Below are 13010 nucleotides of genomic sequence, written 5' to 3' on the forward strand. Positions count from 1 at the left end.
AAGGGAATGTGATTTCAAAGAAGAAGCTACCAAACTAAAGGCCCAACTAGAAGAAGGAAACAAGGTAAGAAAGCTACTCAAGGACAAGGAAGACCAATGTCAAAAATTGCAGCATGAAGTGACATCATTAAGAAAAGAAGTCAACGAAAGAAGCACAACCATCAAGAAAATCAAAGATAGATCCAGCTACTATGAAAATATTGAAGCTACAATCCTCTCACTAAAAGGAGATCTTGAAGAATCAAAGAAGCAGAATACAGATCTACTCCAAGCTATTGCAAAACAAGAAAACGAAGTCACCAGCTTAAAATCTCAACTAGAATGTGCCTTCCGAGTTCGTCAAATGCAGCAGGATCTGAATGAAGAACAAGAAAAGGAGATTCTCAAACTACGGGAACAAATGGAAGAAGGAAGGAAAGCTGAAGAAGATTTGAAAAAGCAATCTCTTGAAAAGGAAGAACAGCTTCAGGTTGAGGTAAATATCTTGAAAGGTAAACTAGAAGAAAAGGATAAGCTTTTACGATTTCAAGATAGTTCTAAAGTCTTGGATGATATTCTTAGTAGTCAAAGGTCTCTTGCTATAAAGACTGGTCTTGGTTTCCATGAATCTATTGAAGGTGAATCTAGTTCACAAGGTGAGGCAATGAACTCTAAAGAGAAATCTAAAGTGATCAACGAAGAAATGAAAGATCAATCTCATCATCAACCAAGAAAAGGGATTCCTCAAAGAAAATCCTTTACTCCTCCTATGAATAATGTTGAATGTTATGTATGTCATAATCTTGGACATGTTGCAGCTAGATGTAGAAGAAGAAGGGTTCAAGACCATTATGCAGAAAGATCATCACATTCAAGGTACTTTTATGGATATTGCTTTGCTTGCAATATGTTTGGTCACAAAGCTACTGATTGTTACAGGAGGAATATGAAACATGTAAGATGTTATGCATGTAACAAGCTTGGACATATAGCTAAGGAATGCAGGAACAAAGTGTGGGCACCATATCAAAAGGAGAAAATGTCATCATCATACTTGAAGATATGGAGGAAAAAGGAAGTACAGTCAGAAAAAGGCAGCACTGCACAACGTACAGACATACCAGAATTAGAGGGAGCTGAAAGTACAAAACTTCAGTGTCCTGAATCTCATATGCAAACTCCATAAAGGAAAGTTGCATATATACGCGAGTTAGTTACTGCACAGTCGCGTATATGATTGTTTGAAGAAAGGCAGTAGGGACAGATTCAAGAGAAGGATCAGTTTTGCTCTAGTTAATAATAATGATGTGTGGATATGATGGTTAGAAGTGTTTTGGTTCTAACTTGATATTGATGATGTCTTGATACTTCTTATTGATATGCATGATCAGACAGATGGCACAGGTTTAGAGGGAACAGATGGACTTAATGCATTATTGTCATTATGGTTAATAGTCCTTGGTGATGATACTTATATGGATAAATGATTCATCTTGCTATGGTTATGAGTTGTTCACATGGTTCTTGGATCAGATTTATGGTTGATTCTCTAATGATGCTTGCATGGGAAGCACTTAGCTTGAATTCACATCTTCTTGATGTTGAGTCACTCATATGCTGCTGTCGTCATATGCATAAAGATCATATATTATAGTTATGATTCCTTTCATTCTTGGCACAAATGGATGAGGATTGTTGGCTGGATATAGGGATGATTATTCAAAGTTGCATTGTTGGAGACATGATGATAATGAGCTCTTATCTATATGATGATAGGATTGTTTCATACATATGTTGATTAATGCAGATATTCCCAATTGATGATACTTGATTCATGTAGATCTGGATGGCTATGATGTTTCTCACATAGAATGTGAAATTCTGTTGATGCGGACATACCTTGATGATTCATGCACTAATACAAGTTGCTGGTCTAGTTGCTGTTGACAGATACTATGGAGCAGATCATAAAGTGTTGTTGCTGATGTTCATCTTATTTAGGTGATGTCATATCAAGACTCATGATGTAATAGTGTCATCTCTTCAGGTCATGTAACGACCTATGTTGGTTTCCCCACTATGCCTGGGATGATGGATGTATGTATTGAATCTTTTAGGAAGGTCATTTGTGATGTAGAACATCCTTTTGCAGACCTTGCTTACAGTCAGGGGGAGCCTGAGCATGAACAACACTATATGGCAGAGCAGACATTTCAGCTTGTTCTCAGAAAGAGCATGATCAGATTGGTGCACCATGACATATACAAAGGGGGAGCTCATTCAGAGATTTCAACAGGTACTCAGGGGGAGCTTATAATGCATTGTTGGCATTATGGAGGACGTACAGAAGGAGATCTTGGATGCTGGTCTAATTATTGCTGCAATCTATCTCTTTCATGGTCATGGATTATGGTTCTTCTTTGCAGATCTGGTTTATAGTCAGGGGGAGCATGTTCTTTGGGGGAGCATAACCCTTTGCCCTTGATGTCAAAGGGGGAGAGTGATTGGTTGTTGTTGCCATCAAGTCCAAAGGGGGAGATTGTTGGCATTATGATACATATGTTGTACTTGATGGCAACCCACTCATCTCAGATAATAAATTATATGCAAAGAAAAGTTTGTTTCATGTAGAGAAAAGTTCACGCACTTTTATGCAGAGAAAAGTTTATTTCATGTAGAGAAAAGTTCACGCACTTTTATGCAGAGAAAAGTTTATTTCATGTAGAGAAAAATTTCACGCACTTTCATGCAAGGAAAAGCGCGTATATGTTGGAGAACTTACCTTTGGTCCATGGTAGTTAGTCCTTGGTATTTGAACCTATGAGGAAAAGCGCGTATATGTTGGAGAACTTAGCTTTGGTCCATGGTAGTTAGTCCTTGGTATTTGAACCTATGAGGAAAAGCGCGTATATGTTGGAGAACTTACCTTTGGTCCATGGTAGTTAGTCCTTGGTATTTGAACCTATGAGGAAAAGCATGTATATGTTGGAGAACTTACCTTTGGTCCATGGTAGTTAGTCCTTGGTATTTGAACCTATGGTTTTGGACCATGGTACTTCGTCAAAAGTGTTGATCTCACGTACTTTCATGGTTGGTTCATGGTATTAGTCCAACAGTTTTTGATCCTATGGTTTTGGCCCGTGGTATTGTGAAAGGCCTAAGCCTATATAAAGCAAAGGAGATCACTTGGCTAATTCATCCTTGCAATTGAAAATCTTAAGATCTGAAATATTGGGTTATTGTTTTGAAAGTTTGATCTATGAAAGTGAAGTTGAAAGCGAATCTGTGAAGGGTGATCTCTCGAGCGCTGCAGTTGCGGAAGTGCGGAGGCATCACAGAAGGCGCAGTGCGGAGGCGCCACAGAAGGCGCAGTGTAGAGGCGCCACAGAAGGCGTAGTGCGGAGACGCCACAGAGGCGCCACAGAAGGCGCAGTGCGGAGGCGCCACAGAAGGCGCAGTGCGGAGGCGCCATAGAAGGCGCAGTGCGGAGACGCCACAGAAGGCGTAGTGCAGAGGCGCCACAGAAGGCGCAGTGCGGAGGCGCCACAGAAGGCGCAGTGCAGAGGCGCCACAGAAGGCGCAGTGCGGAGGCGCCACAGAAGGCGCAGTGCAGAGGCGCCACCGAAGCCGCAGTGCGGAGATGCCACAGAGGTGCCACAAAAGGCACAGTGCGGAGGCGCCACAGAAGGCGCAGTGCGGAGGTGCCACAGAAGGCGCAGTGCGGAGACGCCACAGAGGCGCCACAGAAGGCGCAGTGCGGAGGCGCCACAGAAGGCGCAGGTGCGGTGGTCGCGGCGCCACAGAAGGCGCAGGTGCGGAGGTAGTACAGATATCCGCAGATCTAGACCAGTGAAGTTGCGATCCCTGCCTAAAATTTGTTTTAACTGCCTTTGACTATTCTGCAGGGTTTTGGGTGCATAACTGATGTTTGGTTACTGGTATTGAGTTCAGATAACAACATGATTAATGACTTATCTTTATGTACTAGATCTGGTTGATAACTCTCATAATATCATTGTATATGTATGGATCTGGTGATTGGGTGATTCAGAAGGTTGTTTGATTATGAGCTTCAATGTTGTTGTTGGGTCCAGTATGAAAATTGGATGAAAAGTGGCCTTTCAGATTATGTGTTGTGCTTCAGTGTATCTAGTCTGAAAATTGATGAAACGTGGTACCTGGAGGAGAGAAGATTGTAGGCCAACGCCTATGTACTAGTATCTAAGCTAGTACAAAAGCTAAGGGAGATCTTTGGAGCATTGTAGTAGGTAGCAGCCTGCGTACTAGTAAATGGATCGGCTAGTACAAGAGCAAAGGGGGTTGTAGCTCCCGTACTAGTATAAGACTGCACCAGTACAAATATTGTAAAAGGATTTTCTTATTAAGAAGAAGATTGAGATGACTTGCAGCAGGTGGTTTTTCTCCCACATTGGGTTTCCACCTTATATCATGGTGTTCATGTGTGTGCCTTATGTGTGATGATCTATTCTCTATTACGGCATCTGTTATCTGATAATATGGTTGACAATGTTCTAATGCACTCATTGAAGATCAATTAACTTAATCATAAGAAGTTGTGGAAGTAACATATATGAATCTGATTATGGAAATGAAAAAGTTTTATTAATGTGATAATACTGATTCACCCCCCCTCTTAGTATTATTTCCAACAAAAATCAGCATGAAAATCACTAACATCGGAAAAAAAATTTCATACTTGATACATAAGAAAATTTAAAGTGCCAAAAATATGCTAAAAAAAATGTATTTTGGCATCACCACTTTTCAAAATCGGGTTATTTTTTGCTACTTGAAAAAAACGGGTACCAGTTTATTTTCTCGTTTGATCGGTAACTATGTGTCCCCTCCATGTAACATCAGTGCATCAACATATTGGCATATTAGTGCATCAGCATATTGGCGGAGCAAAGGGTTGCCACTTTAAAGACTGTGCAGAGGCCGATTTGCGATACAATGTAAAAGTTCCGGGAAAGTCCAAAAACCAAATACAAATGAATTTCATGAAAAAATAAGACTGCTCTGCCCCCTTCTCTCTCCTCCATGTGGTGGTACATCATATTGGCAATGGAAAATCTTGTAATCCCACATTATCGATGATCAGCGGGGTCACACCTCTAAATCATGGAAAAACGTCGATTTTGCGATTTAATGCAAAGTTGTTGAGGAGGGGAAAAATTCATTAAAGGAAATGCATGTGAAAACAGGGTTGGGCATGCCTTTTTCTCTCTCTTTCTAGGGGAAACATGGCACAATATGATTGGTATCAATGGTTGGCATGGTAGTTGATGTCATCAATGACATGGCAGTACGGGTGGACATGTGTCAAGCAGTTTCGACATTTTTAGGGGTCCTATAGGTGCATTTCCGGGTGACACATGTGACCACTCACAGAGTGACACATGGAAATGATGACGTCATCCTACATATTAGTGATCGCAGCTGCGTAGGGGAGAAACTTAAGGAAAAGTGCATTCAGCGCTGGGATGCGGGATTCCGAGTAACAAAGAAAAAGGTCCCCGAATACGATGTTTCATAAGTTCTACTTGATAAAGATTTCATGTCCAGACTTCAGTCGATGTGGTGAAAAGGTGTCACTGAGGGGGATTCAAGTTATAAAAGGAAATGACCCCCATAGAGTTGATAGCCTTAGCGCCTAAGGGCTAAGCCCCTGGTTCTAGCCCCCGGTCATATGAGGAAAGTCACACAAGGGGCTATAATAAAAGGGGGCTAAGGGGGAAATAAAAAAGTGACAGTGTCACCTGTTTTAGAGGTAAGAAGCCTACGGCTGTGAGACTTCGTTGTTACACTACACCCAGGCACCAATAGTGTAGGACAAAAGTTTAAAGGGCATGATGGGTCGGCAGCTATGTTGTTAAGAAGAACAGGTGTTGCATTCAAAGCACGGGATGGGTTGATCCAAAGGAAGCCCACTGTGACACGAGTTCGGGAACTAGTGCCTAAAGCATTTAAAGGAGAATATACAGTAAACAGGCTAAGCATCATGGAAATCACACTATGACAGAGATAGGGCTTGATATGAAGTTTTCACATGGACAACAAAGGAATCCTTCTTCCATTCCTCCTGCTGTTTCTTTTTGATTTTTTGTATTTTTTTATATCCAAGAAGGGATTCAATCCTGATTGTAATCTCTAGGTAGTAGAGCCTTACAAAGGCCAAGACAACTAGTCTCGTAGATAGCTGGAGCTGTGACTCAAAGATATTTTTGATTGTAACTCAAGCTCTCCCCCTCTTCTTATAAATGGGGGGACGAAATTCATAAGAGAGGTTTCAAAATTTCTCACCTGCAGGTTCTGAGTTATGTGATGCCATTTGGTTCTAATACATTTATTCATGGGGGCTTCACCAATATTGTGTTGAATGTATGGACTGGTTATTTGGACCCTTTGAGATAAATGGTGTTTCCCTATTGATTCCAAGCATGATTAATGTGAAGCCTGTTCCTCTTGGTAATATCATTTCATTTGTTTTTTTCTTCCTTTGAAATAGTATAATGAATGCAATTGGTTCCTCTTCAATCTATGGATTTATCTTCGCTTCTTATACAAGATAGTACTTGTGTTTATCACAGACCTATATGTGTTATTCACTAGCATTGTAGTACTTGTAAAATTCCAGATCTACTTGTGCATTTGATTAACCCATAGGACCAGTGTTAGTCCAGATCTACGTTAGCTTTTGGCAGAGAATTATACCCATGTCATGTTTGATCTGAAACCTTATTTTGCACTGCTCTATTTCTATCATTTCACCGGAACCATGGTTTAGGATTATGTGTTGTTTATAGTCTTATCTATCAAATTCCACTTTCTGCTAGAACATTGTTGCCTTGGATTCTATTTGTTATAGCCCTATTCATTTATGTCCCTCCTTCCTCTCCTTCTCTCCACCATTACTACAAATTCAGTTTTAAGCTGTCTCATTTTTGTGTGTCTGCTGCTAGTAGAAGACATTTCTCTTTTAAGATTACCCCAATATACCCCCAACATTTGGATCCATGAGTTGGCCTGAATCTATCTCATGAAGGCTTATTGAACCAAGCCCCCCCTATTACCTTTTTACATGACAATTGGAGTGTTGCAAACCCCTCACATATAACCTTTCATGCACTCCCCTATTTCATATGTCCTAGGCACTAGTCTACAATCAACCTAAAGGCTTTCTCTAGGAGGCTTTCTATCTCCCCTGCAGCACTTGTGCCACAGGGTGCTAGATTTAGCTACAACATCTACCATGCAATTTTCACCTAAACCCCCGGGTCTAAGGCAGAAGGGGCCAATTAGAGATCGGCGTTCACAGTTTTATAAAATCTATCTAATTTAAAGTTCCTGAATGGCCTAAACTCTGATACAAATGTATAACCATTTCAAAGGGCATGTTGAGTTATAGAAGATTGATAAAGAAGGAAAAGGGATGGATGAGTTGGCAGTTGTGCTTAGGACATGTTATGATCATCATGGGTGATCACTCTCGGTACTTGTAAGTGAAGAATTAAAGTTTTTAAGACTAAAAGTGGTAGGGAACCAACCAAGAGAGTATGAGGCATAATGTGGCAGAAACGTGTTTGGACCAGAGGACAACAGAGGAAGTGGCATGGAGATATTTTTACAGGACTACCATTTCAGTTTCATATGTTAATTATGTTTTGTTTATTTTGATTGTTTTAGTTATTCTATTTTAAAGAAAGGCATCTTACTGTTGTAATAGTTTGAGGTGATGGAGCTAGCATGCCAAGATGGCTAGTCAAGCAGATAGCTAGATTCTCAGGCCTGAGATATTTTTGTAACTAATTTTCAAGCTCTCCCTCTGGACCTTATAAAAGGAAGGAAGAAGCACTTAAAAAAGGTTCATAATTTTTGGAAAAGACTTCTCTTAAGAGACCTGTTCATGGTTTAGTAAAGACATGTATCGAACTTCATGTATGCAGGATTTTCTCAAGAGATTAGTCCAAAGTTTCAGGTGATTCCAACCTATTAGATTTTCAATATGTTCTTCTCTCTTTGCATTATCGTATGTGTTGAATGTTCTTCTAAAATTACATGTTAAGTAGCAGCTAGACATATGTCCTTATGATTTTGATTCATTTAAATCAAAACAATTGGTGGATAATGCCTACATTGTTGTAGGAATTAATTCTTTAAACAACTCTCCATGTATCTCAGCATTCCATAAATATTCCCCTCCTCATTTCTATTTGAGTCCTGAGATATAGAATTATTATAACTTAATCTTTATATGATGGACTCCTCTTCTATTGTCTTCTCTCATTACCTATGTCTCAACAATTAAATCGTTGCACATTCCTAGTTTGATTTCACCACCTGTGAGTTGAATATTATTTCTTGAGTACTCATGTGTACAGGTTACTTCATATATTGTACCTTTATGAATGGTTCTAAACCAAACCCATTTGCATTATTGGTTACAAGCAGAAGTGCTGCAAGTCTTTAATATAAATTTTCCAAGCACTCTTTAAGATGTTATAGGCATTGGTCTCCCCCTTCACCCTGACGTTATCCCTAGGAAGCTTTCATATCTCTTGAAGAAGTTGTGCTACATATGATAGAAAAGGTGACAACACTTACAATGCATACATGTTTTATTTAGCATTCCACACAAATAGAAGGAATGTTAAAATTCGGTCATGTGTCTATAGATGTTATTTTACTTAGTTTTTACAAAATGACATATTATAAGATTTGTTTTGGGGAAAATGCAGATAAAATTTCTATGCCCAAGGTCTCAGGTGAACACTACACCACTCTCCTATGAATAAACAATAGATGAATAAAGTGCTCACCCCAAAAACCCTAGGTATAAAACTTTTTTACGAGTAATTTCCAGAAACAATTCTTACAATATAATTTCTTCATATAAAATAAGCAAGACTATAGTGAATCGAAGTACTAAAAAAAACACATCCAAACACCAAAATCATAAATCATTTAGAAGGTCATGACTAATAAATGCCTCTTATGGTTTCTTTGTTAGTCCCTAATGAAAATAATTATGTTTTCTCTAGGAAATGGAAGTATTCATCTTTTATCCAAGAATAGTTATTACCAGTGCATTTTCATTGTATATGCAATGTAATAATAGCTATCAATGACAAACCTTGCCCACAAATAATACAACAGTAAGACTTGATCTATTAGAAATACATACCCTACAATTTAATGTGGGACACTCATTAAAGTCGCATTTTAAGCCAAAATATCTCATGAATCACAACTTAATAGTAAAGGTTACAGAATGCATAAAAATGAATATCATGAATCTACACCTGGAGGTCAAAGTACTTGTTCTTTAGGAGTTTTTGTCCATCCAGACTCAACACTATCATTCAACCCATCTTCCAAAAAATCCCCAACTCTCCATAAAAGTAAGCATCACAGAATATTGAAGATTCATGCACCAATAGTTCCCTAAGTGACTTGAGTGGTAAGAAACCAATTGAATCTACACTGATAAACTTCTTGGTGCCCTCAATGCTAAACCTATTGGAAATCAACTATTTCTAGCTAAGTCTATCAACAACATTGTAACAAGAGCCTATAATAAGAGGACTATAAATTATGATGTGAACTTCTTTAGCCCTTGATCCTTTAATCAACTTCACAATATTGGATGAAGTTGTGACCTTGACAATTGAATCATCGACCACAACTAGCCTCTTTCCCTCCAAGAACACCTTCATTGGTGCAAGCTTCAACTTCACTCCAAAGTCTCTAATCTTCTTAGAAGGCTCTATAAACATTCTCGCCACATAGTGGCTCCTAATTATGCCTTTTTGGAATGTAACATTTTCCTTGGTAGCATAACCAAGTGCAAGAACAACTCTTGCGTCTAACACCACAATGACTACATCATAATCCACCAGAGATTTATCACTAAGGATCTCAATGATAACATACCTATAATGATAAAATGATTAGTCGAATGCAAGTGAATTTGAAAAAGAAAAATAAATATTCTCAAATATACAGTCTTTCCTCTGTTTTTTTTGTAAGTTGCAGTAGTGCCTTTCTTTTTCTATTTATATAAAAACAAGTTGAACCATATAAATAATTTTGGTGGCCTCAACCTGCCTAGATGGGAAACCAGATATGTTGGCCACCTCAAATTATTATAGGCCATCCAGTAGAAAAAATTAATAAGTCTTCCAATCCACGCTAAATAAACTTCGCAACAACAAATGCTGAACATGTTCCAGAAAGTCATGACACTACTAAAAAGAAAGAAGAATACTGTCCTAAAAAAAACATAATAAACAACTGCAAAAACTAAACCTTTCAGTCTTCCACATTCTCAGGTGTTGTTGCCGTGTCCCTCATTGCTGGAGTTAACTTCTTCAGCTGTTGTTGGATTTCCTCGAGCTTGCTATCGTGCATAATCATTATGATTTGTAGATTTTTCATCTCTTTCTTCATGTTTGGCATGCCCTGGGCAAGCTCTGCCATTTCACCTGCTACTTGTTCAAGCACCTTGGCAAGTAAATGCTTCAGCACCCAGTAAATGTGCAAGGCTTGCTTGTATAGAGTCATTCGTCCCCTAGTGTTTCCCGGGTCAAGAATGAGATCTCCCCATTCCTCCATTTCAGGCTCCGAGTCTCCTTCTATGACATTTTCTTCCAATTCCTGAATGAGCTTGCGGATGTCAGCATCAGTTCCTTCTCTATATGCCCTTGCAGCCTCTTGCATTGTTTTTCTCATGGTTTTCCGACTACGCCTCTAAAGTGCAGGTGTAGAGGTCATGGGGTCATTACGTCTTGGCTAGCTTTGCCGGCCTCTTCCACCACGACCCCTTCCTCTACCTGGGTGCGCCATCTTGCTCTTCACGGCTGCCTATTTACCATGACCAACAACAAAGGTTAGATTGTCTACAGTTACTCTTATTCCCATCTCTTGAGTATCCCTATCCGAGATTATGCCCTCCCCACTCCATGTTCTCCCAATGATCTGGCCACTTCCAGGATTCCCTCCCCTTTGGCAAGACAAGTGTATGCCTTCTATAGTCTTATCTGCCTCCTAAACTGCTTTTTTGACCTCCTCGGGCTGCCCCTGTACCCAATACTTGCATAAGCCTAGCAAGATTTTATTCTAGTCTTCACGGTTCTTTACTATGCTAGACCCTTCCTCTGCATTCCTCCTCTTGCCCCCCTCTGCCTCCTTATTGCACGCTACAAGGAGGGTTGCAGACTCACGTGGACTTCTCCCTCTCTCAGCAATTCCTATCCCCCCCCCTCCTCCGTCATACTACAAAAGGTTGAAAGGGATGCAAGAATTGACACTAAGAAAACATACCTAGACTTTCGCTCAGTTGTAGAAGAAACCAGTTCTCGCCTAGCTCTGGTCTTCTCCTTTTTTCGCTGAGTACTGATCTTGCTTCCACCCTTAGCCTTCCTCATTAACCCTCTCCCACCTGTCCTACATCCCATCACCCTTCCACCGCCATTTCCTACTACCTCTTCCCCCACTCCCCTGTCACCTCGATGCCTCGGGATTCCATTAGGCCTGCATGTTGCCCCTGCGTCCCATTGAGTTATTATCAGAGCGTTTGGTGGCCGGCCTTGCCAACCTCTCCCCTTCGTTGTCCTTTTGAATGTTTTTTCCCTTTCTCTCACCCCGATTGGGGGTACAGTCTTTCCTCTATTGATGAGGCAATAAATACAAATAAATTATCCCATCCTTGCCCACCATCAAGACCACCCCAGTATTTACTTATCTCCCATAGTTGACCTCAATGTGATGCAATGGATAGGTATCGAAGGAAACAAATAGCCCCATTCTTCCTCCATATGACCAATGGCCTAAATCCATGTCGATCCCTAACAACCACCAATTTATCGACAAAAGGTAAAACCATAGAATAAGGCCCCTCTAATTGCTCGCCTACATTGAAAATTTGCTACAAAAATGGCCTCTCCTTCAATATAGAAATCAAATAAAACTCAATCTTTGTATTGGAAGAAGTATTAAATATCAAGCCATTTTATTCAAGCCTAGCCCAAAGGGTCTAATATTTAACTAAATTCCTATTACACACAACACTCAGAGAGCCAAAGTTATAGTCAACCACAAATGGTTGGACATTTTTAAGCATATAAGAACCAGTAGTAGAGTACCTCACATGACAAGTGATTGACCTCCTCGGGAGCTTGTTGATCCTAGACTCATCGAAGACATCAACAATGAGGTCCACACTAGTTATGGTATGCAAAATCCCATCAGTCGTAGTTATGATTCTCGCCCCCTCCTACCCACAGTGTTGCAGGGCATGTTGGGAAAAATAACATAGTCGTATTGCCTTTGGATCATCATAAATTCCAACCATGCCACATTATTCCCTTATATTATCGTTCTAATAGAAATCATAATTTTCTTCTTCGTGGGAAAGAAGTTGTGAAATAAAGCTTCCTGTGTGGGCTCTAAGGCCTATTTTATGGATTTTGTAGGGGAATTTTTTTATGGGTATTAATAGAAAAACATCCACCAGAGTAACATACAAATGGAAATGGAATAAAAAAACCTTATTTCCCAAGAAAATCTGATTCTAAGAGAGGTACCTCCCATGGAATACCCTGCAGATCCTCCTTGGCCACTTTAGCATTATCAACATACTTGAAATATAAACATGCATAGTTCCATTGCCAGTACACCATTGCTGTTAATTTCTTCAAACATAACAAAATTTTCCATGAGTATAGGAAATGGGGTCTTGTTGGACACATTACCTACCCATAGATTGTGTGATGAAATATCTTCCACCTCTTTGCCTCCCTTTTCTTGGAGGGCATTCCTCGGTGGCCACGCCCCATGAGAGTTATGGTTTAAAAGAGCTCCACAAATGAAAGGAAGCACATTCTGCATCCAAACAGAGGCGAGTTGAGTTAAATGAATGAAGGCTATAGATCAAAAGGAAAATCAGTCCAAATGCATCCATATATGCACTTACTGATTTCCACAAATTCAGACGCAAAGTAGCACCTCAT

At 39.8% G+C, this 13010-nt stretch overlaps 1 pseudogene; it reads right to left on the reverse strand.

Moving 5' to 3' along the window:
• Positions 1-9362: 9362 nt before the first annotated feature.
• Positions 9363-12680, reverse strand: LOC149169334 (amidophosphoribosyltransferase 2, chloroplastic-like; annotated as a pseudogene).
• Positions 12681-13010: the final 330 nt, after the last annotated feature.

This window comes from Pinus tabuliformis, chromosome 4_2 (genome assembly GCF_031772625.1).
Source record: "Pinus tabuliformis cultivar Carrire ecotype Pingquan chromosome 4_2, CPIR1, whole genome shotgun sequence".
NCBI classification, from domain to species: domain Eukaryota; kingdom Viridiplantae; phylum Streptophyta; class Pinopsida; order Pinales; family Pinaceae; genus Pinus; species Pinus tabuliformis.